A 27,062-nucleotide genomic window follows, 5' to 3' on the forward strand; every position below is an offset into this window, starting at 1 on the left:
GGGGCGGCCTGGGCGGGGCTGTCGAGAGAATGGCGTCACAGGGGGCCGGGCCAGGCCCGACGGGCTGACGTTAAGCAGGCGGCGGCCGTCTGCGCAGGTGAGTTTGCGACCTTCGCGGTATCCCGGAAAGGCTCTGACTTTGGGAAAGTGGCATCACCGTGGGTGACAACCTGCCTCCCCATCTTCAGCCACTAACCGAGTCCCGCAAGTGACTGTTTCAGTGTTCCCATATATAATAAGGTTTTACCTCCGAGTCACCTCCACCACGCAGTAGAATACCAGGCGTATCCTAGGCCCCATCACTCTGACAAAGACCTGTGTTGTTTTTACAGCAATCCCGCTAGCTGAAATTAGCCGAAATTTTATACTACTTCTTGTCTTCCTCCAGTAAAACGTAAGTTCCATGAGAATCGGGACCTCACTCCTTATGTCTCCCAGAAGATAACTTGGTGCCAGGCACAATGTGGGCGTTCAAATATTTGTTGATTGAACTCGTTGAGGGCACCAAAGAAATACACATATTTCCACTTGTATATTTTATATACCTAAGCCTATATTTATGTAAGTGTGTGTGTGTGTGCATTCCCTTAAGACCTCCAACTAATGGAGTCCATTTCATTTATACATATTCCCCCCAGGAGGAATATGTATAGCGGAGCCCAAGGTGGGCACCTCAGAAGGAGAATGATGGGTATCTGCTTAGGGAGGGGAAACTTGAATAGAGCTGTGACAATTTTTGGAACTTTTTGCTGTGTAACGTAAACATACTTCTCTGTGATGTCAGCGCTCTTGGGATTGGGTATATGAGGTTTTTGGACACAGTGATGTGTAAGACATTTCAAGGTGAGAACAAGGTGAGCCTGAGAGGTTCAGTTATATTTTTGAGGGCATGGACATAAACAGGAACAGCGCAAGATAGATTATAAGAGGTATCCAAGTCAGTGAAAATCAAAGAAATAATTAATGGGGTTGTGGGAAAGCTGACACCTTGAACTAGATTCTGAAAAGCTCATGATAATAAGACTAGTTCGCTTTTGTTCTACCGTTTGTATGTACTGGCAATTGTGCTAAATGCTTGGCTTGCATAATTTAATTCTTAACAATGACCCCATGATATAGGTACCGTTATTACTCCCAGTTTACCAAGTGGAAATCGAGACTCAGCAAGATGAAATTGCCCAAGGTCACTCAGCTAGATAAAAAGAGGACTTAAGGTTCAAACCCACCTAGTCTGGATTGTCTAACTCTAGAAACCAGACTGTTAACCACTACTGTACTTCCACTAAAGAAGGGGGGTTATTGGGACTTCCTGGCGGTTCAGTCGGTAAGACCCTGCCCTTCCACTGGAGGGGCACGGGTTCAGTCCCTGCTCGGAGAACTAAGATCCCACATGCCATGTGGCACAACCAAAAAAAAAAAGAGGGCTATTAATAACTACCATTTATTGGGCTAGAGAACTGTGCTGAAAGCTTTACATACATCTCCTCACAAGCAGCTTGTGAGACTGAAATTATTACATCCATTTTATATGTTGGAAAACTGAGGCCAAGGGGAGCTGAGGTTTAAACCCAAACAGGTCTCAGTCCACGCCCAGTGACCTGGGACATCACAGAAGCCTATGATCTCATCCTCCAGAGCACAGCCCCAGCCAGGAAAGCAGAGCCCCAGAGGTGAGTAAGCAGGGAGGCCTTCCTGCAGATCTGGTGCCAAGACAGACAAGTCCCACCCCAAGAGGAAAAAATAAAGGCTGCAACTCTGGTCCCTGGCTGAAGTCCTGGGAAACACACTGAGTCACCTAATGGCAGGCCAGGCCCTGCAGAAAGTGTTGGCATCATCTTCCGAGGCCACTGCTCCTCCCACCCAACCTGGACCCAAATGGTAAATTTACCCTTCCAAGATAAGGAATAACCAGTCCATGTTTGATTCAAAAATGCCCACTTCAGGGCTTCCCTGGTGATCCAGTGGTTAAGAATCCACCTGCCAATGCAGGAGGCACAGTTCTGATCCCTGCACTACATGCTGCAGGGCAGCTTCTGAAGCCCTCATGCCCTAGAGGCCGTGCCTCACAGAAGAAGCCAAGGCAATAAGAAGACCATGCACTGCGACTAGAAAGCAGGCCCTGCTAGCTGCAGCTAGAGAAAGCCCATGTGTAGCAATGAAAACCCGAAAAATAATTTTTTTAAATGCCTACTTCTATGCACTCCTATGTTCCTAACAGCACTGTTCACAATAGTCAAGACATGGAAACAACCTAAATGTCTATCAATAGATGAATGGATAAAGGAGGGATGGTATATATATCTAGATATGTAGAGAGAGATATCTAGATATAATCTGGATATAGAGAGAGAGATCTATGTATAGATCTATGCAGGCACACATACAATGGAATATTACTCAGGCATAAAAAAGAATGAAATAATGCCATTTGCAGCAACATGGATGGACCTAGAGATTATCATACTAAATGAAGTAAGAAAGAGACATATCATATCATTTATATCTGGAATCTGAAATATGACACAAATGAATTTATCTGCAAAACAGAAACAAACTCACAGATGTACAGAATAGATGTGGTTGCCAAGGGGGACGAAAGGTGGAGGCAGGAGTTCAGGATTAGCAGATGCAAACTGCATATATACACAGAACAGATAAAAACAAGGTCCTATTGTATAACACAGAAAACTATACTCAATATCCTGTGGTAAGCCATAATGGTTTCATAAAGACTATGAAACAGAATGTATGTATTTTATATATATATATATAAACTGAATCACTTTTCTGTACTGCAAAAATTAATACAACATTGTAAATCAACTATACTTCAATAAAATATTTTTTTAGGGACCTCCCTGGTCATCCAGTGGATAAGACTCTCTGTTCCCAATGCAGGGGGCCTGGGTTTGATCCCTGATCAGGGAACTAGATCCCACATGTCACAACTGAGTTTGAATGCCACAAAAGACCTGATGCAGCCAAATAAATAAATATTTTCTTAAATAACTTTTTAAAATTCCCACTTCTGGTGGGTCCCTAACCCTTGACCCAGCCAGCCATCAACAGCTCAGCCTAGGGTATCCCTGTGCCAAAGGGAAAAGAAAATTCCATTTGTTGCTTTTATTGCATCTTTGGTAGCATCTTGAGCAAACGGAGCTCACCAATTATCCAAAGCAACTCAAACTCCCAATCAGTGCTTCTATCAGAATTTGGCTGTTAAGTCAACAGAAAGGCAGGACATGGGTATGCTGAGAATTTGCTATGAGGGGTTTAGGTTCCAAACCTCCTTGCCATTCCTTCCTTTGCGTGGTATGTCTGAAAATGCAGCCTGCTTCTGCCCTAGCCAGAGCAGGGCAGTGGGGAGGTAGAGTCCCCCCTCTGAGGGCCTTGAAAAGGGCTCTTGCAGGTGTGAAAAATGAGGACAATTTAGGCTGAGCCTGCAAAAGCCCTTCCTGCCAGGGTGCTGCCCCCGTTACTGGTAGCTGGAAGGAAAGCTACCCTTGTCCTCATCCAGGGGCACGAACTGATGTCACCAGAGTCTCTTTCCCCTGTTAGTGGAACCTGAGATCCTGCTGTGCCCCGTGAATTTCTTGGGGCTGCCCCATTTCTTCCCCAGAAGCCTACCTGAATAGCAGACTCCTCCCGTTCCAGAACTGTCTGTAGCCTCCAGGGCTTCCTGGCTTCAGAGCCTACACTCCCCTGAGTGCCGGTCTTCACTGTCAGCCCCGTCCCCCACCCCAACCCCTTCATGGTCCCTACCCACACCCCAGAGTGACAGCTGCCTCCATGGAACAGCCTGGCACAACACTGTTAATTGCTAATTGGGTTAACACCTGGCAACGCCAAGGGCTGTTAACATCACACCTACATAAACAGTGTGACTGTCCCCAGACAAAAGCAGTATCTGCTCATACACCTTTGCACAGACAAGGTGGCACCAGTTTTGCCTACTCCCAACCATTCTAATGGAATGACAGGGCTAGGAAGAAAAATGGAGTGTTTCTTACCAGCAACCTGAGCTGATTGTCATCAGGCAATTCACCCAAATTCCCATGACCAGTAAACCAATGAGTCAAAGTTACCAGGAATAAAAGATCATTAATTCAACCATTAAATGAATATAATTGAGTGCCTGACACTGTTCTAGGCCCCAGAGATACAGCAGGCAACAAAACAAGCTTAGGGAAGAGAAAGAATGGAAACCAAAAATTAAAAAACATTAGCACGTCAGGCAGTGATAAGTACTGAGGAAGAAAAAAGGAGTCAGAGCTTTTCAATATTTTATATTTAGGATGGCATTTAAGACAGCACCTGGCATGTGGTAGGCTCTTAGCATTTGTTGAAGAATAAAAAACTTGCAGTGAATAAGTTATTTTCATTGCTCTCTTCTGCTTTCTCTTTTTTTTCTTTCATCAGAGCACTTTTATCATTTAGAACTCTCAACTTTAAAAACTCCTCTAATAAAAAATGAGCAATTAGGAATTCCCTGGTGGTCCAGTGGTTAAGACTCCACTCTTCCTCTGCTGTGGGCACAAGTTTAATCCCTGGTCAGAGAACTAAGATCCCACAAGCCATGTGGTGCAGCCAAAAAAAAAAAGTCTTTCCGCTCTGACTCCCTAGTTAGCCCAATCTGATGTTATTCTCTCCTGTACGTATGTGCTGATTCCACAGGTGTAAAGCTTCCACCCTACAATTTATTTTTTTTTTTAAGGAAACTTTTTTTTTCTTTTTGCCTGCGCTGGGTCTTCATTGCTGCACATGGGCTTTTCTCCGGTTGCGGTGAGCAGGGGCTACTCTTCATTGTGGTGCAGGGGCTTCTCACTGCTATGGCTTCTCTTACTGCAGAGCACAGGCCCTAGAGCTCACAGGCTCTAGAACACAGGCTCAGTAGTTGTGGCACATGGGCTTAGTTGCTCCCCAGCATGTGGAATCTTCCTGGATTAGGGATCGAACCTGTGTCCCCTGCATTGACAGGTAGATTCTTACCCACTGTGCCACCAGGGAACCCCCCTACAATCTTTTCGATGCTGTATCTGCTGCACATCCTTTAACTGACAGCATAATGATATTTGGGATTTTGGTAGAACCACCTGGGATGTCAACCGTAACTAATCTGGAATGTAAGGATTGCTTCTCCAGGGATAACTTGCCTGGTGACCATTGTCTAATGATAGGGGAATGATACCTTGACCATTTATCATTACAACCTATTATGGTAAAATGACAGCCCATGGGATCTCAGAGGAAATTTCACATTAGTTTTCATCTATTTCTGTATAAAAACAACACAGGCCTTGATGTCCACTTTGGGGGTTTGTCTTGTTTTTTTTAAAGATCTCTTTTTTTATATGGACCATCTTTAAAGTCTTTGTTGAATGTGTTACAATATTGCTTCTGTTTTACTTTTTTTTTTGGCCTTGGGCCTCAAGGCATGTGGGATCTTCACTCCCCAGCCAGGGATCAAACCTGCATGCCCTGCATTGGAAGGTACAGGCTTAACCTCTGGACCTCCAGGGAAATCCCTCCTCTTTGAAGATTACAACAAGGGGGCTTGGGGGCCTTTACATGAAAAAATATTTTCCCTTCAAAATTAGAAGAAAAGGCTTTACTCAGGAGAGTCCTGACCACAGAGGCCAATTTTGATCCATAAATGCTTAAATGCAGAAATAAAACATCCCAGGTTTGCTATTAATTACAGTAGAAGTGTCTCTTCTATGAAAAGCAAATGAGCATCCCTCTGGAGGGGTGCAGGCCAGGCAGAAAAGGAGACGTGAAAGTGCTGAGGGCAGGATAAGCGGGGAGCAAGGAAACCCTTTCTTCAAGCATCTTGCTGTTTCAACAACTTTCCAAAGTCTTATGTTGACAGATGATTATTAAAACCCTGATAAAAAGATGCTAGAGGAAGCAGTGTGAAAGAGGCCCCAGACACAGAGGAGGTGATCAAAGGGTGGCAAGATCCACCCTCCACCCCCAGCCAAAGGTGCAGGCCCCACCCCTTCTCAGGCTCCCCACCCTGGTGTGAGACGCCAGCCCCGCCCCACCTGCAACTCCTCCCTCCCAGCACCTCAGGAATTCAGGTGTTTGTTCTTCTCTGCCAAATCAGCCCCATCACAGGTGACTCTGCTTCCCTTCTCTGAGCCTCAATTTCTTCTGTAAAATGTGATGGTTGGACCAGATGACAATGTTGATAGTTCCCGTGAGTCAGAACCCACCCTGTCTTCCAGGTGCCAAGCACCCTCCTGGGGGCGCTCAGACCCTCCCTCTCCTTGGCCAGTTTGCCCAATGTGATGGCAGGGTCAGCCCAGTCCTAGATGGATGGGGGCCACTGACCAAGGACATTCTCCTTCCTGCCAACATCCCTTTGCTGCACCCAGGGAATCGCTGAACCTGCAGAATAAATCGCCTTCCAGTGCATCTAATGTCTGCTGTATTCGTTTCCTGAAGCTGCTGTAACAAATTACCACAAGCTTAGTGCTTAAAACAACCCACATTGATTCTCTTACAGTCCTGGAGGTCAGAGGTCCAAAGTGAGACTTTCGGGGCTAACATCAAGGTGTTGGCAGGCCTGGTCCCTTCTGGAGGCTCCAGGAAGAATCAGTTCCTTGCCATTTCCAGCTTCTAGAAGCCACAGCATTCCTTAGCTTATGGCCGCATCACCCCAGCAGCTGTTTCTGTTATCACAGACTCCTTCCACCTCCCTCTTATAAGAACCTTTCTGATTACATTGGGCCCATCCAGATAATCCAGCCCAGCGGGAGAAGAGGAGGAAGTTCATTCTCTGGGAAAACTAAACCAGAGATGCTCCAGACCTGGGACACTGGGCATACTATGCTCAGTAGCTCAGTCATGTCTGACTCTTTGCAACCCATACACTGTAGCCTGCCAGGCTCCTCTGTCCATGGGATACTCCGGGCAAGAATACTGGGGTGGGCAGCCATTCCCTTCTCCAGGGGATCTTCCCGATCCAGGGATGACATCTGTGTCTGCTGCATCTCCTGCACTGGCAGGCAGTTTCTTTACCACTGAGCCACCTGGGAAGCCCCACTGGGCATGCTCGAGCCAGGCTAAGTTAGTCCAATATAAAAGGAAGCAAGAGAGAGGAATGGGATTCTTCAAAGGCTGAATGTCAAATGATGAGACCCCAGCTTCCTTCCCTGATGGTCTCCCAGAATGCCAGCCTGTACCCTCTAGGCAGGAGATCAGAGACCTTTTGTTTATTTATCTGGCTGTGTTAGGTCTTCGTTGCGGCACCCAGATCTTTGTGGTGTCATGCTGGGTCTTTCCACTGCGGCTCACAGACTCTCTAGGCATGGTGTGGGTTTAATTGCCGCATGGCATGTGGGATTTTAGCTCCTCCACCAGAGGTTGAACCCCCATCCCCTGCATTGCAAGGAGGATTCCTAACGCTGGCTCACCAGTGAAGGTCCCTGGAGAACTTTTCTTGACAGAATCATCTCATTTCTAAATCCTTAACTGAATCACTACCACAAAGTGCTTTTGCCATAAAAGGTAACATACTCAAAAAAAAAAAAAAAAAGAGGTAACATACTCACAGGTTCTGAGGATTAGGACATAGACATCTTTGGGGGGCTTTTATGCTGCCTACTACATCTCATGCTCCAACGTTACCACCTTCACAATATTTGCCATTTCTGCATATCATCTTTGAATTTTTCTTTGATTCAGACCACTTTCTAAAAAACGAACTTAGGGCTTCCCTGGTGGCTCAGCTGGTAAAGAATCCGCCTGCAGTGTGGGAGACCTGGGTTTGATCCCTGGGTTGGGAAGATCCCTTGGAGAAGGGAACAGCTTCCCACTCCAGTATTCTGGCCTGGAGAATTCCATGGACTGTATGGACTGTATAATCTATGGGGTCGCAAAGAGTCAAGGACTTTCACTTTCACCCCAATACAAAATAAATAATGAACTTTATAAAAATAATATCTATGAAATCCTAGAGTTGATGGCTAGTCATATTTTCCCTACTATTTCATAAATACACGACTATCAAGATGTCAAATGTTTATCTGTGCACCGCATAACATCACTGTGTGTGCCACCAGTACACAGACTATCCTTTGGGGAACAAAAATCCAGCCTCCTGATTTTACAGAAGAGGGTAATTTGTCCAAGAAGTCACCAGCAGCAAAGAGCAAGGCTACACCCACGACTTCTTCCTCCTGTCTCCGTGGTCATTAATCACAGCTTGAAAGGATGTCAGCTTTTTCTTAATAGCATCCCTCCCTCGGTGATTCATATCATTTGGGGCTCAGTTCCCCTTCTGCTACACTCACAGATATTTTATATTTGGAAAGTGGGGTTTCCTATTGCCTCCCCTGTGGACCAACATTCATGCATCCTACTTATCAGTGCTGAGCAGAGGGTGTTTACTTGACCTACATCTGGACAGCATCCAGGTCTTGGGGAAGGATACGCTACAAAGGGAGGTCTGTGCTGGTGGTGACTTTGTACTGTGCCCCTTGGCTTGTGTCCCAGCTGCTGATTGGACTTGGAAATGGCTTTTAAGAAGACAGAGTCCTTTCCATCCACAGGGTGTGGGATGATATAATGGCCCTCCTCTTACATAATGATTGACATGCAATAAAAATAGCTTTCATTTATTAGATACTTCATCTGGGACAGGCCCTGTGATGAGTGGGTTACACATATCCATTCACAGCAACGCTATGAAGTAGCTATAAGTGTTCCCACTTTACAGATGAGAACACCACATCCCAGAGAGGCTGAGCAAGTTGTCCAGGGTCACACAGCTAGCGCGACAAAGTCTGTACTTAAAAAGATACAAGAGAACGTAGAAATCAACCTGAGATGAGGAATGCCAATGAGGAAACCAGAGAGGTTGAGCAACCTGCCCAAAGGCACGCAGCTAGTGGCAGACTCAGGGACAGAATTTGGCTCCCCAACTCTCATGCTTGTTTGTTTTTCAGATTCTCTCTTGTAAGCTGTTATTTCTTGGATGATTTTTTTTTTCAGAGGCCTGCCTGATCGGTTTCTTTTTTCTCATCATTGCATACATCTCTCCTCCCTGGTGCTTTTGTCACTCATCATTTTCTGTCTAATTGAAAGCTGTGGAGGAATCTAATGAGAATCCTAGGGTGATCCTTCACCATCTGTCCCTCTGACCTACAGAAAAAAAAGTGCTAGAAAATCTCCATGAGTCTGTATTCATTAATTTGGAATGAGTCATAATTTAACCAGAAAAAGATTAAAGTTTACCTTCATCCTTTCCCCACAAAAAAAGAGATTGCTAAGCAGATAGTCAGTGGAAAACAAGGTTAGGTGGGGTCGTGATCAAAAGAGGAACATGTTAATGTAAATTTTAACCCAGTAAGACCCTAAATGTCCAAAGGGAACTGAGTAAACTCAATGATTGTACACGGTGGAAGACTGGCTAGCCATGACTGTCATAGAACATTGTATAACAATATGAGAACAAATTATGATTAGTAAGTCGACAGCATAAATACAAAATAAAATGACTCTGCATTTTTATAAGTATATATCTATAGGCGGGAAGAAAAGAGATGTGTTTAGTAGCTGTCTCTGTGTGTGCGTGCATGCATGTGTGCTAAGTTGCTTCAGTCACATCCAACTCTTTGTGACCTCGTGAACTGTAGCCTGCCAGGCTCCTCTGTCCATGGGATGCTCCAGGCAAGAATACTGGAGTGGGTTGCCATGCTCTCCTTCAGTGGATCTTCCTGACCCAGAGATCAAACTTGTTTCTCTTACGTCTCCTGCATTGGCAGGCGGGCTCTTGACCACTGGCACCACCTGGGAAGCCCCAGTAGCTATCTCTAGGTGATTTATATTTTCTTTTTTGTGTTTATCTGTATCTTCCAAATGTTCTACAGTGAACACAGATTACTTTCATAATCCAAAGGAGAAAAAAATTCAAATTGCTGACATTGTCATTAAGAACTGTTGTTTTCTGAAGCCTGTATTCTGAGATTGCACGTACAGAAAAGTAAGGAATCAACCACAAACCTCTTTCCTGAGCTGGCCATATGCTAGCAATTTAACAGTTATCCTACTCCAGTAGAAAGATGACCAGTTAACACAAATAAGTATTTCACTGAAGAAATACAAATGGTCAGTAAACATGTGAGAAGACTCTCAATCGTTTCATTAATAACTTTTAAAATGTAAATTAAAATGACAAAGGCGATACTGTTTATTTGCTTAGCAGATTAGCAGAGCTTAAAACAAATGATAGGGGAATTCCCTGGTGGTCCAGTGTTTAGGACTACATGCTTCTACTGCAGGAGGCATGGGTTCAGTCCCTGATTGAGGAACTAAGATCCTGAAGTCGTGAGGTGCAGCCAAGTAAATAAATAAATGATAATATCCAGGGGTGATACAGTGTGAGGAAGCCAACACTCTCAGACAACACTGATCTGAGTGAAAAATGCGATAAACCATAGCAGTTACCACGATGGATTGAATCTAAATATCTCCTCTTCCTCTTGAAATGCCACAAAAAAAGGCAGGACGGAAATTTTAAAAGGCAGAAACCCACCAAGACGGAGTACAGGAGAGGAGACCACAGAGGGCAAGATGTCAACAGTATCTTTAAAGAGGGAGAGCAGACTGGTGAGTGGCAGCTGACAGACTGTATCAGAGAAGGCTGGAAACTGAATGCCAACTGGAAGCAAGTGGGGGTCTGCCTGTGAACCGCAGAGAGGCCCAGGAACTGGAGGTACCAGCTACGTCAGAAGGCAGAGTGGGGTAAGACCGAAAACAGGAAGGGCTGTTGAAAGCACCAGTGTGTTTACAAAAGCACTTGGACCGCACAGCCCAGGCAGTTGACCAGCCAAAGCACCGGCCCAGCAGGAGGAGCCTTCTCTGGCGAAATTAAACCAGAGAAGCTCCAGACCTGGGACCCTGGGCATAGCAGAGGGCAAGGCTGTCACTACACTACAAAAGGAAGTGGAGAGAGGGAGGGAGGATTCTTCAAAGGCTGTGTATCAAATGATGAGAACGCAGCTTCCTTCCCCTACCGACCCTCCAAGAATGTTGGCGGCAGCCTGCCCTCCAGGCAGGAGATCAAAGAATTTTCCTCAACAGAACCACATGACCTGGCCTGTCCACTTGATCACTCAGAGAGGTCCAACAGTCAACAAGCCCCCAACTCCAGCCATACACACACACACACACACACACACACACATGGCCTCCAATCAGCTTTGAGTTCCCTGGTCCAACAGTCAACAAGCTCCCAACTCCCCCCATACACATACACACAGGTCCAACAGTCAACAAACCCCCAACTCCCGACACACACACACACACACACACACACACACACACACACACAGCCTCCAACAGTCAACAAGCCTCCAACTCCCAAGACACACACACACACAGCCTCCAACCAGCTTCAAGTTCCCTGGTCATAAAAATAAACATTCAACTAGGAACCACCAAACACTCTCCAACGTGAAATAGCAAATAACACAAAAGAAATTTAGGAGTAATGAATACAATACTGGGAGCAGAAATACTCTGGAAAGAGAAAGAACTTTAATAAATATCTTTAGAGAAATAAGGATATTATATGAATGTTAATTTCACCAAATATGTGATTAACCACATCAGGAAGACGGGTGGGCAATAATGTGGATCAGGTAAGAGTGCTGTGTTCTTACCTTTCATAATACAAAGTCAATAGATGATAACTAAAACAGAAAAAACTAGTCATACAGGCACTTTATTTGGAAATAGAAACAACTAAAATAATTGGAAATGTTGTGTGTAGTAGGGAGAACTTGGAAGAGGGGAGAAGAGGCAAGGAATTGCTATTCTTCAATGTAATCTTTGTAATTGCTTTAATAAAAGTGGATATGAAATTTAAAACAAATGGTATGACATTTATTAGAGGAAATCTGGACAAATGAATTAAAACTGTGAATATATGTATAACCTTTTACCCACCACTCAACTTGTTAAGGATTTATCCTAAGGAAATTATAGAAGTAATATGCAAAGACATGTTCAATGATGTTTACTGCAGCATTGTTTTATCATTATGCCAATAAACTGGAAACAACCTAAACACCCAGGAGACTCATTTAATAAATCATAGTATAATCCAAGCACTGGAATACTACACAGCTGTTAGGAAGGACAAGGAAGATTTTATAAATTAACATGAGATGATACTCAAGTGATACTAAGTGAAAAAAAGAGGGCTTCTCTGGTGGCTCAGTGGTAAAGAATCTGCCTGCCAGTATAGGAGACTCAGGTTGAATCCCTGATCCAGAAAGATCTCACATGCTACAGAGCAACTCAGTCTGCACACAACAAATATTGAGCGTATGCTCTAAAGCCGGGTAACCACTAACTATTGAATCCACACACCACAACTACTGAAGCCCACGTGCCCTACAGCCCGTGCTCTGCAACAAGAGAAGCCACTGCAATGAGAATCCCAAGCACCACAAAGAAGAGTAGCCCTCACTTCCCAAAACTAGAGAAAAGCTCACAGGCAGCAAAGACCCAGCACAGCCAATAAAAAATAAGTTTAAAAATGGTTCAGTTCAGTCGCTCAGTTGTGTCCGACTCTTTGTGACCCCATGAATCGCAGCACGCCAGGCCTCCCTGTCCATCACCAACTCCCGGAGTTCACTCAGACTCACATCCATCGAGTCAGTGATGCCATCCAGCCATCTCATGCTCTGTCGTCCCCTTCTCCTCCTGCCCCCAATCCCTCCCAGCATCAGAGTCTTTTCCAGTGAGTCAACTCTTCGCATGAGGTGGCCAAAGTACTGGAGTTTCAGCTTCAGCATCATTCCTCCCAAAGAAATCCCAGGGCTGATCTCCTTCAGAATGGACTGGTTGGATCACCTTGCAGTCCAAGGGACTCTCAAGAGTCTTCTCCAACACCACAGTTCAAAAGCATCAATCCTTCGGCACTCAGCCTTCTTCACAGTCCAACTCTCACATCCATACATGACCACAGGAAAAACCATAGCCTTGACTAGACGAACCTTTGTTGGCAAAGTAATGTCTCTGCTTTTGAATATGCTATCTAGGTTGGTCATAACTTTCCTTCCAAGGAGTAAGCGTCTTTTAATTTCATGGCTGCAGTCACCATCTGCAGTGATTTTGGAGGCCAAAAAAATAAAGTCTGACACTGTTTCCACTGTTTCCCCATCTATTTCCCATGAAGTGATGGGACTGGATGCCATGATCTTTGTTTTCTGAATGTTGAGCTTTAAGCCAACTTTTTCGGTCTCCACTTTCACTTTCATCAAGAGGCTTTTGAGTTCCTCTTCACTTTCTGCCATAAGGGTGGTGTCATCTCCATATCTGAAGTTATTGATATTTCTCCCGGCAATCTTGATTCCAGCTTGTGCTTCTTCCAGTCCAGCATTTCTCATGATGTACTCTGCATATAAGTTAAATAAGCAGGGTGACAATATACAGCCTTGACGTACTCCTTTTCCTATTTGGAACCAGTCTGTTGTTCCATGTCCAGTTCTAACTGTTGCTTCCTGACCTGCATACAGATTTCTCAAGAGGCAGGTCAGGTGGTCTGGTATTCCCATCTCTTTCAGAATTTTCCACAGTTTATTGTGATCCACACAGTCAAAGGCTTTGGCATAGTCACTAAAGGAGAAATAGATGTTTTTCTGGAACTCTCTTGCTTTTTCCATGATCCAGCGGATGTTGGCAATTTGATCTCTGGTTCCTCTGCCTTTTCTAAAACCAGCTTGAACATCAGGAAATTCACGGCTCACGTATTGCTGAAGCCTGGCTTGGAGAATTTTGAGCATTACTTTACTAGTGTGTGAGATGAGTGCAATTGTGCGGTAGTTTGAGCATTCTTTGGCATTGCCTTTCTTTGGGATTGGAATGAAAGCTGACCTTTTCCAGTCCTGTGGCCACTGCTGAGTTTTCCAAATTTGCTGGCATATTGAGTGCAGCACTTTCACAGCATCATCTTTCAGGATTTGGAATAGCTCAACTCAATTCCATCACCTCCACTAGCTTTGTTCATAGTGATGCTTTCTAAGGCCCATTTGACTTAACATTCCAGGATGTCTGGCTCTAGGTCAGTGATCACACCATCGTGATTATCTGGGTCTTGAAGATCTTTTTGGTACAATGGTTAGAGAATAGTAAATACAGTTTGACACAAGAAATATTGTTTTAGAAGTTAATTTCCAGAATATATAAAGAACTACTACAACTACCACTACTACAACTCAATAACAAAAATACCAAACAACTCGATTTAAAAATGGGCCAAGAACTTGAACAGATATTTCTCCAAAGAAGTATACAGATGGCTAACAAGTACATATAAAGGAGCTCTACGTCACTAATCATCAGGGAAACACAAATCAAAACTACAATGAGATACCACACCCACTGGGAGGAAGAAAACCACCACCACCAGAAAATAAGTGTTGGTAAGCATGTAGAGAAATTGGAACCCTTGTGCATTGCTGGTAGGACTCCAAAATGGTACAGCCACTATGGAAAACATTCTGAAAGTTCCTCAAAAAAGCAAACACAGAATTACCATATGATCCAGCAAATCCATTTGTGAGTATATACGAAAAAAAATTAAAAGCAAGGACTCAAGTAGACATATGTACACTCGTATTCACAGCAGCATTATTTACAATATCCAAAAGGTGGATGCAATCCTGTCCATCAGCAGATGATATAAACAAAATGTGTCTATAGACAATGCAATATTTTTCAGCCTTAAAAAAGGAAGGAAATTCTGACACCTGCTACAACATGCATGAACCTTGAAGACATTACTCTATGTGAAATAAGCCAGCCATCAAAGGACAAATACTGTATGGTTCCATTCAAGAGAGAGGAGAGTGGTAGTTGCCAGAGACTGGGGGTGGGGAAGACTAGAGAGATACTGTTTAATGGGTACAAAGTTTCACTTGGAGAAGAAGAAGAAAAATCTGGAGATGGATTTTGGTGATGGGTGCATGTCAACATGAATGTACTTAATGCCACTAAACTGTATGCTTAAAAACAGTAATTTTTATTTTATGTATATTTTGTTGTTATTGTTCAGTCACTCAGTTGTGTCCAACTCTTTGTGACCCCATGGACTGTAGCACACCAGACTTCCCTGTCCCTTACCATCTCCCAGAGTTTGCCCATGTTCGTGTCCATTGAATCAGTATATTTTACCAAAATAAAAAAATTTTTCAATTTTTTAAGTAGAAATTTATATACCAGTGTCACTAATAATCTCTGGGACTGGAATTATGTAAAAATTTTCCCTTTCTCTGTTTAGATTTTCACCAATTACCACTATCAGGAAAAAAAGGTATCTAGTTCCATTTAGAAAATGAAAGTAACCTCACACCCTGAGAATGCCATCTTACAGTTTACAAAGCACTTTCACAGTCATCGTCCTGCTTAAGCATCACCAACATCCCACAAAACAGAGACATTTTTGAACTGTGTAGACCAGAAAGGTTCAGAGGACAGTGTTAATTGCCCATCAGTAAGACAAGGAGCCAGGACTTAATCACAAGCCCCAGCTTGGTCAGCTCAGCAAACTTTCAAGCATCACACCAGCTGTGTCAAAGTCAATCCCAGAGAAGCCTGTCAGAACTCAAGAAGCTCTCTCTACAGCCTAGAAAAATGTTACCTGGGCAGCTCAGGTAACACACAGCCAAATCAAGGTGATGAGATTTTAGGGGCAGTAGAGGTCAAATGATGTGGTTTCAGGAAGCCACCCCTGGTACCATCCTTCACAGGGACATAACCAACTTCACAAACTGACCCCAGCCTCTGACAGTCCCCCACAATGAACAGAAAGGGTCCACCAGGAGCCCCCCACTCTGGCCCTGATCTTATCCAAGCTGACCCCCCAGCCCCCACCATCCCAACATACCTGGTCCTGTGTCCCAGGCCCCGCAGATCAGATAAACAGCAGCGCAAAGTGGCTGGAGCTGAAGCAGCTGAAACAAAGTGGAAATCAACAGGAAGTGTGAGAATCACCTTGTGACAAAAGAGGCACGAAGACCGGAAGTGGGTTTGGGCCAGGAAGGCTGCGGCCGGCCTTCTAGAAGTGAGGCAACCTTGCAGCCCCACTGCTCAGCTGCTATTGAGCAAGACTTCAGCATTGAGGAAGTAGAAAAAGAAACTCAAGCCCTAACTCTTTAGCCAGAACTTCAAGCTTCCCCTTTGTCTGTCTCCAGCCCTGTATTAGAGGGGAAAGGCGAAAAAGAGAGCTTTCCCACATTAAGGGTAGGAGATGCAGGATCCCTGTTGATTCAGTGGTAAGAATCCACCTGCCAACCTAGGTTCGATCCCTGGTCCGCGAACCAAGATCCCATATACCCCAGGGCAACTAAGCCCATGCTCCACAACTACTGAGCTGAAACACTAGTGCCCTAGAGCCCCTGCTCCATCACGAGAGAAGCTACTGCAAAGAGAAGCGCGTGGACCACAAGAGAGTAGCCCCTGCTCACAGCTAGAGAAAGACCATGTGCAGCAACAAAGACCTAGTGCAGCCAAAAATAATAAATAAAGGGTAGGGCTTCCCCAGTGGCTCACTGCGTAAAGAATCCACCTGCAATGCAGAAGACACAGGAGGCTCAGGTTCAATCCCTCAGTTGGGACGATCCCTTGGAGGAGGGTATGACAACCCATGTATTCTTGCCTGGAAAATTCCATGAACAGAGGAGCATGGTGGGTTACAGTCCACGGGATTGCAAAAGAGTCGGACACGACTGTGCAACTGAGCACACAGGAGATGCCCAGAACCTGGCAAAGCACACATGTGGCACTTCAGAGAATGGGAAGTCAGATAGTGGTAGCCTCCACCTACCACTTTTGGTGGCAAGACCTTGAATGAGTTGCTGTGTGTCTCTGTGTCTCGTCTTTGCAAAATGAAATGGAGGTAACACCAGTACTGACCTCATGGTGGTGTTTGGACTTAAATGAGATAACATGTGTAATTGGCTTCACATACATCCAATCATTCCCTTCAGTGGTTTGTGGCATCCCCCCTCCTTTCTGCCTCTCCAAATCTGACTCACTCCTTAAGTCTTTGGCAGGTCAGGCCACCCTAGTCTGGAGTCACTTCTTGCCTCCACAGTGGCTGCAGGTCAAATATGTCACTAAGTCCCACAGTATAGGAGAAGCACCACGGTTAAGAACTACGACTGAGGCCCTTCACCGATAATTCCTTCCCATGGGGCTGTTTATCTCTCCAAGGTTACCCAGGGAGGGTAAGGGCTGCGTGGATTTGTCTCTGTTTCCCCAGGAGCATCTACCAGAGCACTGGAAGTTAGTCCATAAATGTTCATGGGCTTTTAAGATGCTATGAAGGTTTCAGACTGACCTCAGGGCAGCTCAGGAGCATGTTGTCTCCAGCCTGGGGCTGCTGCTGCTGTTAAGTCACTTCAGTCGTATCGGACTCTGTGCGACCCCATAGACGGCAGCCCACCAGGCTTCCCCATCCCTGGGATTCTCCAGGCAAGAACACTGGAGTGGGTTACCATTTCCTTCTCCAATGCATGAAAGTGAAAAGTGAAAGGGAAGTTGCTCAGTGGTGTCTGACTCTTCACGACCCCATGGACTGCAGCCTACCAGGCTCCTCCGCCCATGGGATTTTCAGAGCCAAGAGTACTGGAGTGGGTTGCCATTGCCTTCTCGTGTCTCCAGCCTACAGGAGGCTTATGCAGGATTTCACTTGATGGTAAGCGGACTCACCTGTGGGTGTCAGTAGCGCACCATCTGAAAACATCTTGCAGTGCAATGCAGTTGTATTTGGACCAGAAGGGACACTCTTTGAAGATGGTACTTTTAAACTAGTAATAGAATTTTCTGAAGAATATCCAAAAAAAAAAGCCAACTGTTAGGTGTTTAGATATCCTTCAGAATTGGTGGAGTCCGACCTTCTATCTTAACACCAATTTAGTCTCTGCTGGATGAACTAAATCCAAATAGTCCAGCCAATAATCAGGCAGCACAGCTTTATCAGGAAAACAAATGAGAATATGAGAAAGGAGTTTTGGCCATTGTTGAATAAGGCTGGAATGATTCATAATACACAAATGGTCTGTTAATCTTTTTCATCATTGTAATTTACCTCTCAGTAGAAAGGCTAACATATTTCAGGTGCCACCAGTTTTAAGGATTCTGCAGGGGGGAAAAAAGCCCTTCAATTTAGAACACACAAAAGCTTGTGTATCTTGATGAATGTACTTTTTGTTGCATGGTATGAACTAAGTTATTGCTTACATAAATTTGTAATATATTCTATTTGTATTTTTTTCCCAAGCGTATAATGTTGGTGTGGAGCTTTCATGACAGAATAACATTTTGTACATCTGTACTTTTTTCAAATATTAAATGCCTTATTTTGGAATTTTTAAGATTTTTTTAAATTGAAAGCACTTGAAGTTTTTTTTATATATGAATATTACATGTAAAGCTGTTAAAATATGTATCTTCAGTGCAAAAAAAAAAGATGCTATGGTAACACCAACCTATTTAAAGCATTCTGGTAAACTCCTGCACCTGGGTTGAGGTCACCATAGCAACAGTTTTGCAGGCTGTGGCAAAGCCTTGCAGGAAGGCAGGACCTGGGTGATCCTTGGCTCCTCTTAGCTCCTCTCACAATCCCTAAAGGCACTAAAGATGTGAAGTGGGGGAAGATGCTGAATGCTGTAGCTCGAGCTGCCTGGAAATCCTGCTTCCTGCCCTCATCTCTAGAAGAAAGCCTGGGTAGCTTGCAAAATACATAAATCTCCCTCAAAAGCAGCCTAAGGTTTGCCACCTGATTGGGAGACCAGCCCTCCTCCTGGCTTTCTGTCCTCAGCTCCCTGGTCCCCTTTTTTTCAGGTGACAGATATCTTGATAGCTGAGATGACATCGTAAGGATCGCCCCTCACCTCTTTTTTTTTTTAACTTTTTTGTTGTTGTTGTTGAATCGGGTCTTAGTTGCAGCACATGGGATCTTTCATTGTGGTGCAAGGATTCTCAGTTGTGGCTCACAGGCTTAGTTGCTCCATGGCATGTGGGATCTTAGTTCCCTGTTGTTGTTCAGTCACTTAGTCATGTCCAACTCTTTGCGACCCCATGAACTGCAGCATGCCAGGCTTCCTTGTCCTTCACCATCTCCCAGACCTTGCTCAAACTCATGTCCATTGAGTCACTGATGCCATCCAGCCATCTTGTCCTCTGTCGTCCCCTTCTCCTCCTGCCTTTAATCTTTCCCAGCATCCCGGTCTTTTCCAGTGAGTCAGCTCTTCACATCAGGTGGCCGAAGTACTGAGGCTTCAGCTTCGGCATCAGTCCTTGCAATGAATATTCAGGATTGATTTCCTTTAGGATGTATTGGTTGGATCTCCTTGCTGTCCAAGGGACTCTCAAGAGTCTTCTCCAACACCACAGTTCAAAAGCATCATTTCTTCAGCATTCAGCCTTCTTTATGTTCCAACTCTCACATCCATACATGACTACTGGAAAAACCATAGCATCGACTAGACGGACCTTTGTTGGCAAAGTAATGTCTGCTTTTTAATATGCTGTCTAGATTTGTCATAGCTTTTCTTCCAAGGAGCAAACGTCTTTTAATTTAGTAGCTGCAGTCACCATCTGCAGTGATTTTGGAGCCCAAGAAAATGAAATCTGTCACTGTTTCCACTGTTTTCCCATCTATTTGCCATGAAGTGATAATTCCTTAACCAAGGATCAAACCCTGTTCCCTAGCATTGCAAGGATTCTTAACCACTGGACTAGCAGGGAAGTCCTTGCCCCTCACCTCTTGTTCCCTCCAACTTACCACCCCACCAAGTCTGCCCACCTCCACATTTCTCTTAGTATACCCCAGGCCTTGTTGAGGCTTACTGGGTGCCAGGCTCTGTGCTCAGTGTGTTTTGTTTTGGAAGCAATGCACGGCTCATGGAATCTTACCTCCCCCAACAGGGATCGAACCTACACCCTCTGCAGTGGAATCGGTGTGTCCACTGCAGAGAATTACTGTGTGCTAAGTGATTTACATATAATATCCTGCTTTAACCCTCAAATAACTCTCCAAGTAAAGGCTGTTGCTATTCCCATTTTACAGATGAGGAAACTGAGCCCCAAAGAGGTCACACAACTGGCCCAACTTTAACTTGAAGGCATTTCAGTAGGATTTTATTCCAGGAAGCTATAAACTCTCCCACCTCCATGTCTCACAGAGAAGGGAGTTTTGTAGTTAGCCTGTTCAAAGTTTTGGAACTACTGAGCCTGAGTCATCACCAGAGGGCTAACTGGAAATGCAGAGCCTCAGGCCCCACCCCAGTCCCACTGAATTAGAATTTGCATTTTCACAAGAGAACCAGGTGATTGGTTTGCTCATCAAGATTTGAGCCTTGGTCCAAATTGAATTGAATGGGTAGCACAAGACACGGACCCACAAGCAAAGTAAGCATAGACAAAGAACCCGGCAGGGCTCTAGATCTTGGGGGGTTTGCCTCTAGAGAAAGAACAGAGACAAAAATTTAGGGCTCTGGGGCCCTCCTCGCCTCAGTTTCCGCTTTCTAGGTCCTCAAGCAAAATCTCAACTTTGGAAGTTCAGAGAGCAATCGGATGGCTTTAGAGCGCCACCTTCTGGTCATGCTAAGCTATGCATCACAAGTTTGGGCTCCAGGCATCCCATCCCAGAGCGGCGGCTACTTGTCTGCAGGGGCTAAACCTTCTCTTTGGGACTTCTGTAGTTTTTCCCAGCAGTTTATTTCTCTCCCTTCTTTACCCTTCAACACTCACCATTCGTTATTCTTGTCACTGATTCAGATAACTCCTTGCTGTCTGCTGCTGCTGCTGCTGCTGCTAAGTCGCTTCAGTCGTGTCCGACTCTGTGCGACCCCAGAGACGGCAGCCCACCAGGCTCCCCCGTACCCGGGATTCTCCAGGCAAGAACGCTGGAGTGGGTTGCCATTTCCTTCTCCAATGCATGAAAGTGAAAAGTGAAAGTGAAGTCGCTCAGTCGTATCAGACTCTAGCGACCCCATGGACTGCAGCCTACCAGGCTCCTCCGTCCATGGGATTTTCTAGGCAAAAGTACTGGAGTGGGGTGCCACTGCCTTCTCCTCCTTGCTGTCTAAATGACAGCAATACAGCACTTCATGTTTGCTTAGTCCCTTGACCTCAATTCAGTTCAGCTCATCAGGGGTGCAAAGCCTAAGACTTGACCATTTCTGTTTTCAATAACATCAAAGCAAGTGGAGAAACCGAGACCTTAGAGTTATAAACAAGGCATAAAGATTTAAAACTGACCTGTATAAGAAAGAATTCACATGGACATATTTCTATTTACCTATGTTTATATCCATCTAAAGTCAATCACAGAAGGAAAATATCTAAACAGAGTATTATGCAAAAGATATAGGTAAGCTCATAACAGAAGAAATACCATTAGTCAAAGACATTTTAAAGAAATGTCCCTATTTTAAACCTTTCTTACCTTCTTTTGAATTAGATTTTAAAAATTATTGCTTTTTCCATTATCCTAATTATACTTTTATTATTTTAGTACATTATCATTTTAATGGTTATCAAGCAATCCCACCCCCAGAATAATGCAAGAATATTACAATTTAACTCCATTTATCCTCCTCCTGCTTTCTGTTTTCATCAAGTATTTTAATTTTTATGAACTTTTAAACTCTAAAGATATTATTTTTATTTTATGCAATCAATACTCATGTATTTTCCCCACTCATTTACCTCCTGTCATTCATTCATTCCTGTATGATTTTGCTTCCACGGGTATCATTTTCATTCTGTCTAAAGAACGTCCTCTACCTCCAATAAAAATTAAAAATAAAAAAGAACATTATTTAGTAGTATCATTTGTTTATTTAGGGACTTTTAGTGAAGCTCTTTCAGCAGTGAATTCTATTTTCAGTTGTAAACTTCTTCATTCCACCTTCATTTTTTGGGTTTTTTTTGGCCAAACCACCCTGCATGTAGGATCTTAGTTCCTTTGAACAGGGATCAAACCCTGCCCCCTGCATGGAAGTGCACAGTCTTAACCACTGGGCCACCAGGGAAGTCCCTCCACCTACATTTTTTAAGAATATTTTTCTCTGAATAAAATTCTAGATTGGCAGCTATTTTCTTTCAGTCCTTAAAAGATTATAACATGTATTCTTGACATGCATCCTCTCTTGGATTGCATCATTTATCTTGAAAATGAGAAGTTATTATTTTGCTTCTCTGAAGGTAATGTGTCTTTTCTTCTCAGACAATTTTTCAAAATTATCTTTGACTTTGGTTTTCAGAAGTTTTACTACAGTGTGGTCAGGTAGCAATTTTTTTGGGGGAGGGTGGTATTTATTTTGCTGGAGATTTGTAGAGTTTCTTGAATCTGTGGTTTAATGTCTTTCACTAATATTGTAAAATTTGTGATCCACAACTCTTCATCTATTGCTTCTGAACAAGTCACTCTCCTTAAATGAGTCAAATTAAATGTATTTAGACCTTTACATCACATTCCATATTCTTTTACGCTCTTTTCTGTATTTTCCATCTTTCCCCCCCAATGCAGTCCCATCCTTCAGACTGAGTATTTTCTGCCCACTTAGCTTTCAGTTTACTAATCCTGTCTTCTGTTATATCTAACCTGGGAATTCCCTGGCAGTCCAGTGGTTGGGATTCAGCGCTTTCACTGCCGTGACACAGATTCAATCCCTGGTCAGGGAACTAAGATCCCACAAGCCACACAGTGTGGCCAAAAAATAATCAACAACAACAATAAAAATAGTAACCTGTTGTTAAACTCATCTATAGAGTTGTGGTTTTTTTAAGGAATTATATTTTTCGATTCTAGAATTTCCACTTAGTTTTAAAAAAAAAAAAAATTGTTTCTAGTTCTCCATCTACTTTCTTGAATGTACTGGGGAGAGTGGGGGTAAAGACCAATTTATAATAATACCCAAGCAAGGTGAGTGAGACAAGAGGCAATTTCATATGCTACTATAGGAAGTTTAAATTGGCACGGTTTATGAAAGGGAATTTGACAATTTTTACCACGTCTTTGAAATTATATTATACTTTGACTCCTCAATTCCATTTCTAATAATTATTTAAAGTGTGAAACAGAAGAAAGGAAACCTCTTTTTTTTTTTTTTGGCTGGCCTGCAAGGCCTCCGCAGCAAAAACTCAGGTCCTAATCTTTGGACTGCCAGGGAATTCCCAGGAAACCTCATTTAAAATTAAGCTGAGGGACTTCCCTGATGGTCCAGTGGTTTAGACTCCCCACTTCCACTACAAGGGGCATGGGTTGGATCCCTGATCAAGGAACCAAGATCCTACATGCCCTGTGGTATAGCCAAAAGCTATTAAATTAATTAATTTAATTAAATGAAGTTGGGTGGCCAGAAGGGAAAACTCACATGCTACCACTCCACATCAATTACAGACCCCAATAGGAAGAATTTTCCTCGGCCAGCAACCAGCCCAGCCAATGGGAAGTGCCCACCAGCCTGACTCTCCTTTTCCCCCAATGGACTTTCTTCAAATTAACTCATCCCAACTGCCTCCTTTTGCTCTACAAAGTAACATTCCTCTCCTTTGTTGGACTTGCCTATGACTTTTGCTATAGCTTTCTTGCCCCAAATTGCAATTTCTCTACTATTCTGGAAAAAAGAAAACAAAAACTTTTTTTTTGCTAGCAATATAACTGGCTGTTTATTTTTAGGTTTGACAAAGGAAATAAAACCAAGATTTTGCAATTAAAAAAAAAGCCACTTATTACAGAAAATTTTATAATAGGGGAAAACTGGAAACTTAAATATCAATCAATAGATACATTAGTTAAATGACTATATCATCGACTCAATGGACATGAGTTTGAGCAAACTGCAAGAGATGGTGAAGGACAGGGAAACCTGGTATGCTGCAATCCATGGGGTCCAAAAGAGTCGGATACAACTCAGCAACTGAACAACAACAATCCATTAAAAATAAGGGTGTAAAAGAAAATAGTTTTCAGATGCTGAAAAAATCAGGTCCTAAAAGTGTTTGTTCAGTGTGATTCCACTTATTCTAAAATCATTACATGCTATAATTATACATAATATATAATTATTTTTAGCATAGCTACATATATATTAAATATATATAGGAGCTGAAAAAATATACATCAGAATATTTATATTTATCTGTAGAGGTGGCACAAAGCTGATGTTTTCATGTGTGCTTTTATGAAATTTCCACTTTTTTTCAACACTAATCGCTATTTTTATTTTTTAAAAAAATTGTTTTCTTCCTCTCCTGATTCCTGATTTTTTTCCTCCCCGACCCTGGCCTTACCTGTCTCAAGCACTGAGGACTCTCAGCTGTCTGGGAGGCATTCAGCTTCGGATGAAGAGTGAAGGCTGAGAAAATCCTCCAACAAAGAGCTGATTTCAAACAGTCTTTCTCCTGCAGCTGCCACCACCCCCAGGAAGTGCGAAGTTTCCCTTCCACGAACCGCCCGGCGAACAAATCTCCGAGCTTCCCCGCTCTTGAGCTTCCCTTCCCCAACCTGTCCCAGAGCATCTCTGCCCCTGCGGTTGGCGCTTTACGACGGTGCAGGGAATGGGGCGGGGGCACACGCAGCCCAGGTGAGTTAGCTGCAGGACGCAATCCACGCCGCCTCGTACGTGATTGGGACGTGACTCAGCCTTCCTGCTCTCCCGGTGCCCCACCCCTGCTCCCTTCGGCCTCCTCCCGCAGCCCGTAGCACCCTCGAGTCACCGTCGGTCCTTGCCAGTTTCATCCTCAAGTCCAAGCTAGTTTTCTCCTTTGCGCAGGATTCTTTTGGTTGATCCCACTCTGTGGCTTCCCGGCCAGTGGGCTGTCAAGCACTGAAACCAGCCTTGGGCTCAGCCTTCAAGAGTCCTGAAGTGGACTCTTTCAGCTCTGAGACCATCCTGAGCCTCTGTAGCTCCCAGGGTCGTCATCCCCATTCATACGTTTCAGATCAGGGTGTGCAAAGGTCCGTGCACATCTCAGATCAGCGTGTTCAGAGGCCTATGCACGCCACCACTTCCGGTGGTACCCAAGTGAATCTTTTTTTTTACTTAGTATGTATTCATATTGCTGTTTATTAAAAATATGATTAGAACATCAGACCTGTGATTTCACAGTATGGATGCTCAGAATGAGGTGAGAGTAAATATTTATGTTTAAAATATGGCTCCTATTTGTTGTTATTTTTGTTCTTCTTTTAAGAAAAATCAACAGTTGTACATGCAGTACTTTGACGTGGCAAAAATTACCAAGACAAACCATTAGATTAAGTTTTCCCTGGGGGATTTCTTCTTTAAAAGCCTCAGATTCCATCACGTGTCCCTCCTTCTTTCCTAGCCCATCTTCCCTCCCCTTCCCAGACTCACCTCCTGGAGAATCTGCCAGAGATCAGGCTTTTTCAAAGACAACATTGGTGTACAGTGCCTAAGTAAGGCTCTAACCCAGTGGTGAGCTCATCCTCCCATCTCCAGCCAGACCGGAAGTTCTCAATCTATTATGACTTGAGGGGGTGGGGAGAATTTTGGTGTAGATTCCAAAAGCCATTAGAATAGAAGGTAGGGGCTTCCCTGGTGGCTCTGTGATAAAGAATCTGCCTGCCTGCCAATGCAGGAGATACTGGTTCGATACCTGGTGCAGGAAGATCCCACATGTCATGGAGCTACTAAGCCCAAGCCTGTGCACCACAACTATTGAACCTGTGCTCTAGAGCCTGTGCTCTGCAACAAGAGAAGCCACAGCAACAAGAAGCCCGAGCACGGCAACTAGAGCAGCCCCCACTCTGTGCAACCAGAGAAAAGCCCAGGCAGCAAGGAAGACCCTGTGCAGCCAATAAATATATAAAACTATTAAAAAAAATAGAAGGTAAATGACTTGATTGCCTAAACACACACTCGTGTGCAGGCGTGCACACACACACACACACACACAACCTCATGCATATAAGCTAGGCTTGAGAAGTTGGATTTATTCATTTCACAAACACTCACTTATTAAACACTATTGCCAGACACAAGACCCTGTGCTACAGTCAACAGAGATGAGTTAGGAACTCCTCCTTCAAGGTCTTAAAAGATAAAGATGCCAGTGGGGAAGTGATGAGGAAGAAAGGCATTGCAGCCAGACAAAAAAAAGGCAGGAAAAAAATCACAGAGCCCCAGAAGCCCAAGGCCTCAAGGGATCTGAACTAGAAGCCAGCCCTGCGGCTGTGCTGTGTGGCTTGAGATGGCCCAGGGCAAGGGGACTGTCCAGAAAACGTGTGAGAAAGGCAGTGTGGGCCTCATGTGCGGACTGAGGAGGGTGGGCAGTGTACCGAGGGCAGTGGGGAGCCACGGAAGTCTTTAGAGGGAGGGAAGGGATGAGGAGGAACACCCATGAAGATGTTCTGTGGCTGCTTCAGTGTAGGTTAGACAGAGGGGGCTGAGGGCCGGGGGCGGGGGGCTTGGGAATGAAAGCAGCCCCTGTCCACCTTCCAAGCTGGGTGCCCTGGCAGGGCCTGTTTTCTGCTCAAAGGCCCCAGGTTTCCCCTGAGTACCAGCAGCCCCAGGCTATGTAAGGATAGAAGGAGAGCCAGGGGGTCGGCCATAGAGAACAGGTAAGACTGAGATTTCAGATGTATGGGCAGCCTGGCGGGAGGGGGTGAGTCCAGGAAACTCACGGGGGCAGGAATGAACTGAAACCCCCAGATACCCCTGATCTGCCTGGAGCCAAACAGGGCAGCCTGCAATGGGCTAAGTGGACACTTGATTTGCATTTCCCTGATGATTATTGATGCTGAACATCTTTTTGTGTGCCTGTTGGCCAATTTGCAAATGTTCAGTTCTTCTGCCCATTTTCTTGGGTTTTTGTGTGTGTGATGTTGGGTTGTATGAGTTGTTTATATATGTTGGATATTAATCCCTTATCAGTCATATCATTTGCAAATATTTCCTCCCATTTTTGTAGGTTCAGGCACATTATTTGTATCCATTTATTTAATCATCATCACAATCCTATAGAGTGGGTAATATAATTTTTCTTGGCCTCACGGCACAGCTTGTGAC

At 44.2% G+C, this 27,062-nt stretch overlaps 1 protein-coding gene, 1 long non-coding RNA gene and 1 pseudogene across 8 annotated transcripts in view; 2 read left to right on the forward strand and 1 right to left on the reverse strand.

Annotated features, from left to right (window-relative positions):
- The window catches only part of NDEL1 (nudE neurodevelopment protein 1 like 1), a 58,663-nt gene extending 34,194 nt beyond the window's left edge, over positions 1 to 24,469 (reverse strand). The window contains exons 1-2 of one of the 5 annotated variants that reach the window (XM_055576570.1): positions 24,322 to 24,469; positions 15,902 to 15,968 (exon numbers count right to left, since the gene is read on the reverse strand). The gene's annotated coding sequence lies outside the window, so the exon portion shown is untranslated. Of the gene's footprint in view, positions 1 to 6,506; positions 6,602 to 15,901; positions 15,969 to 17,356; positions 17,494 to 17,604; positions 17,620 to 24,321 lie in introns of those variants that run through there. The other 4 variants (XM_055576572.1, XM_055576571.1, XM_055576574.1 and 1 more) reach the window with 4 other exon arrangements.
- Positions 24 to 25,184, forward strand: LOC129649297 (uncharacterized). Of its 3 annotated transcripts, XR_008713074.1 has the most exons (3): positions 24 to 97; positions 333 to 394; positions 24,332 to 25,184. It is a non-coding gene; the product is annotated as an uncharacterized LOC129649297 (long non-coding RNA). The 3 variants fall into 3 exon arrangements; XR_008713075.1 differs by lacking the exons at positions 24 to 97; positions 333 to 394 and adding an exon at positions 23,244 to 23,564; XR_008713073.1 differs by lacking the exons at positions 24 to 97; positions 333 to 394 and adding an exon at positions 23,571 to 23,900.
- LOC129649296 (ubiquitin-conjugating enzyme E2 B-like) lies at positions 17,532 to 18,061 on the forward strand (annotated as a pseudogene).
- Positions 25,185 to 27,062: the final 1,878 nt, after the last annotated feature.

The sequence above is a fragment of the Bubalus kerabau genome, chromosome 4 (genome assembly GCF_029407905.1).
Source record: "Bubalus kerabau isolate K-KA32 ecotype Philippines breed swamp buffalo chromosome 4, PCC_UOA_SB_1v2, whole genome shotgun sequence".
NCBI lineage: Eukaryota > Metazoa > Chordata > Mammalia > Artiodactyla > Bovidae > Bubalus > Bubalus kerabau.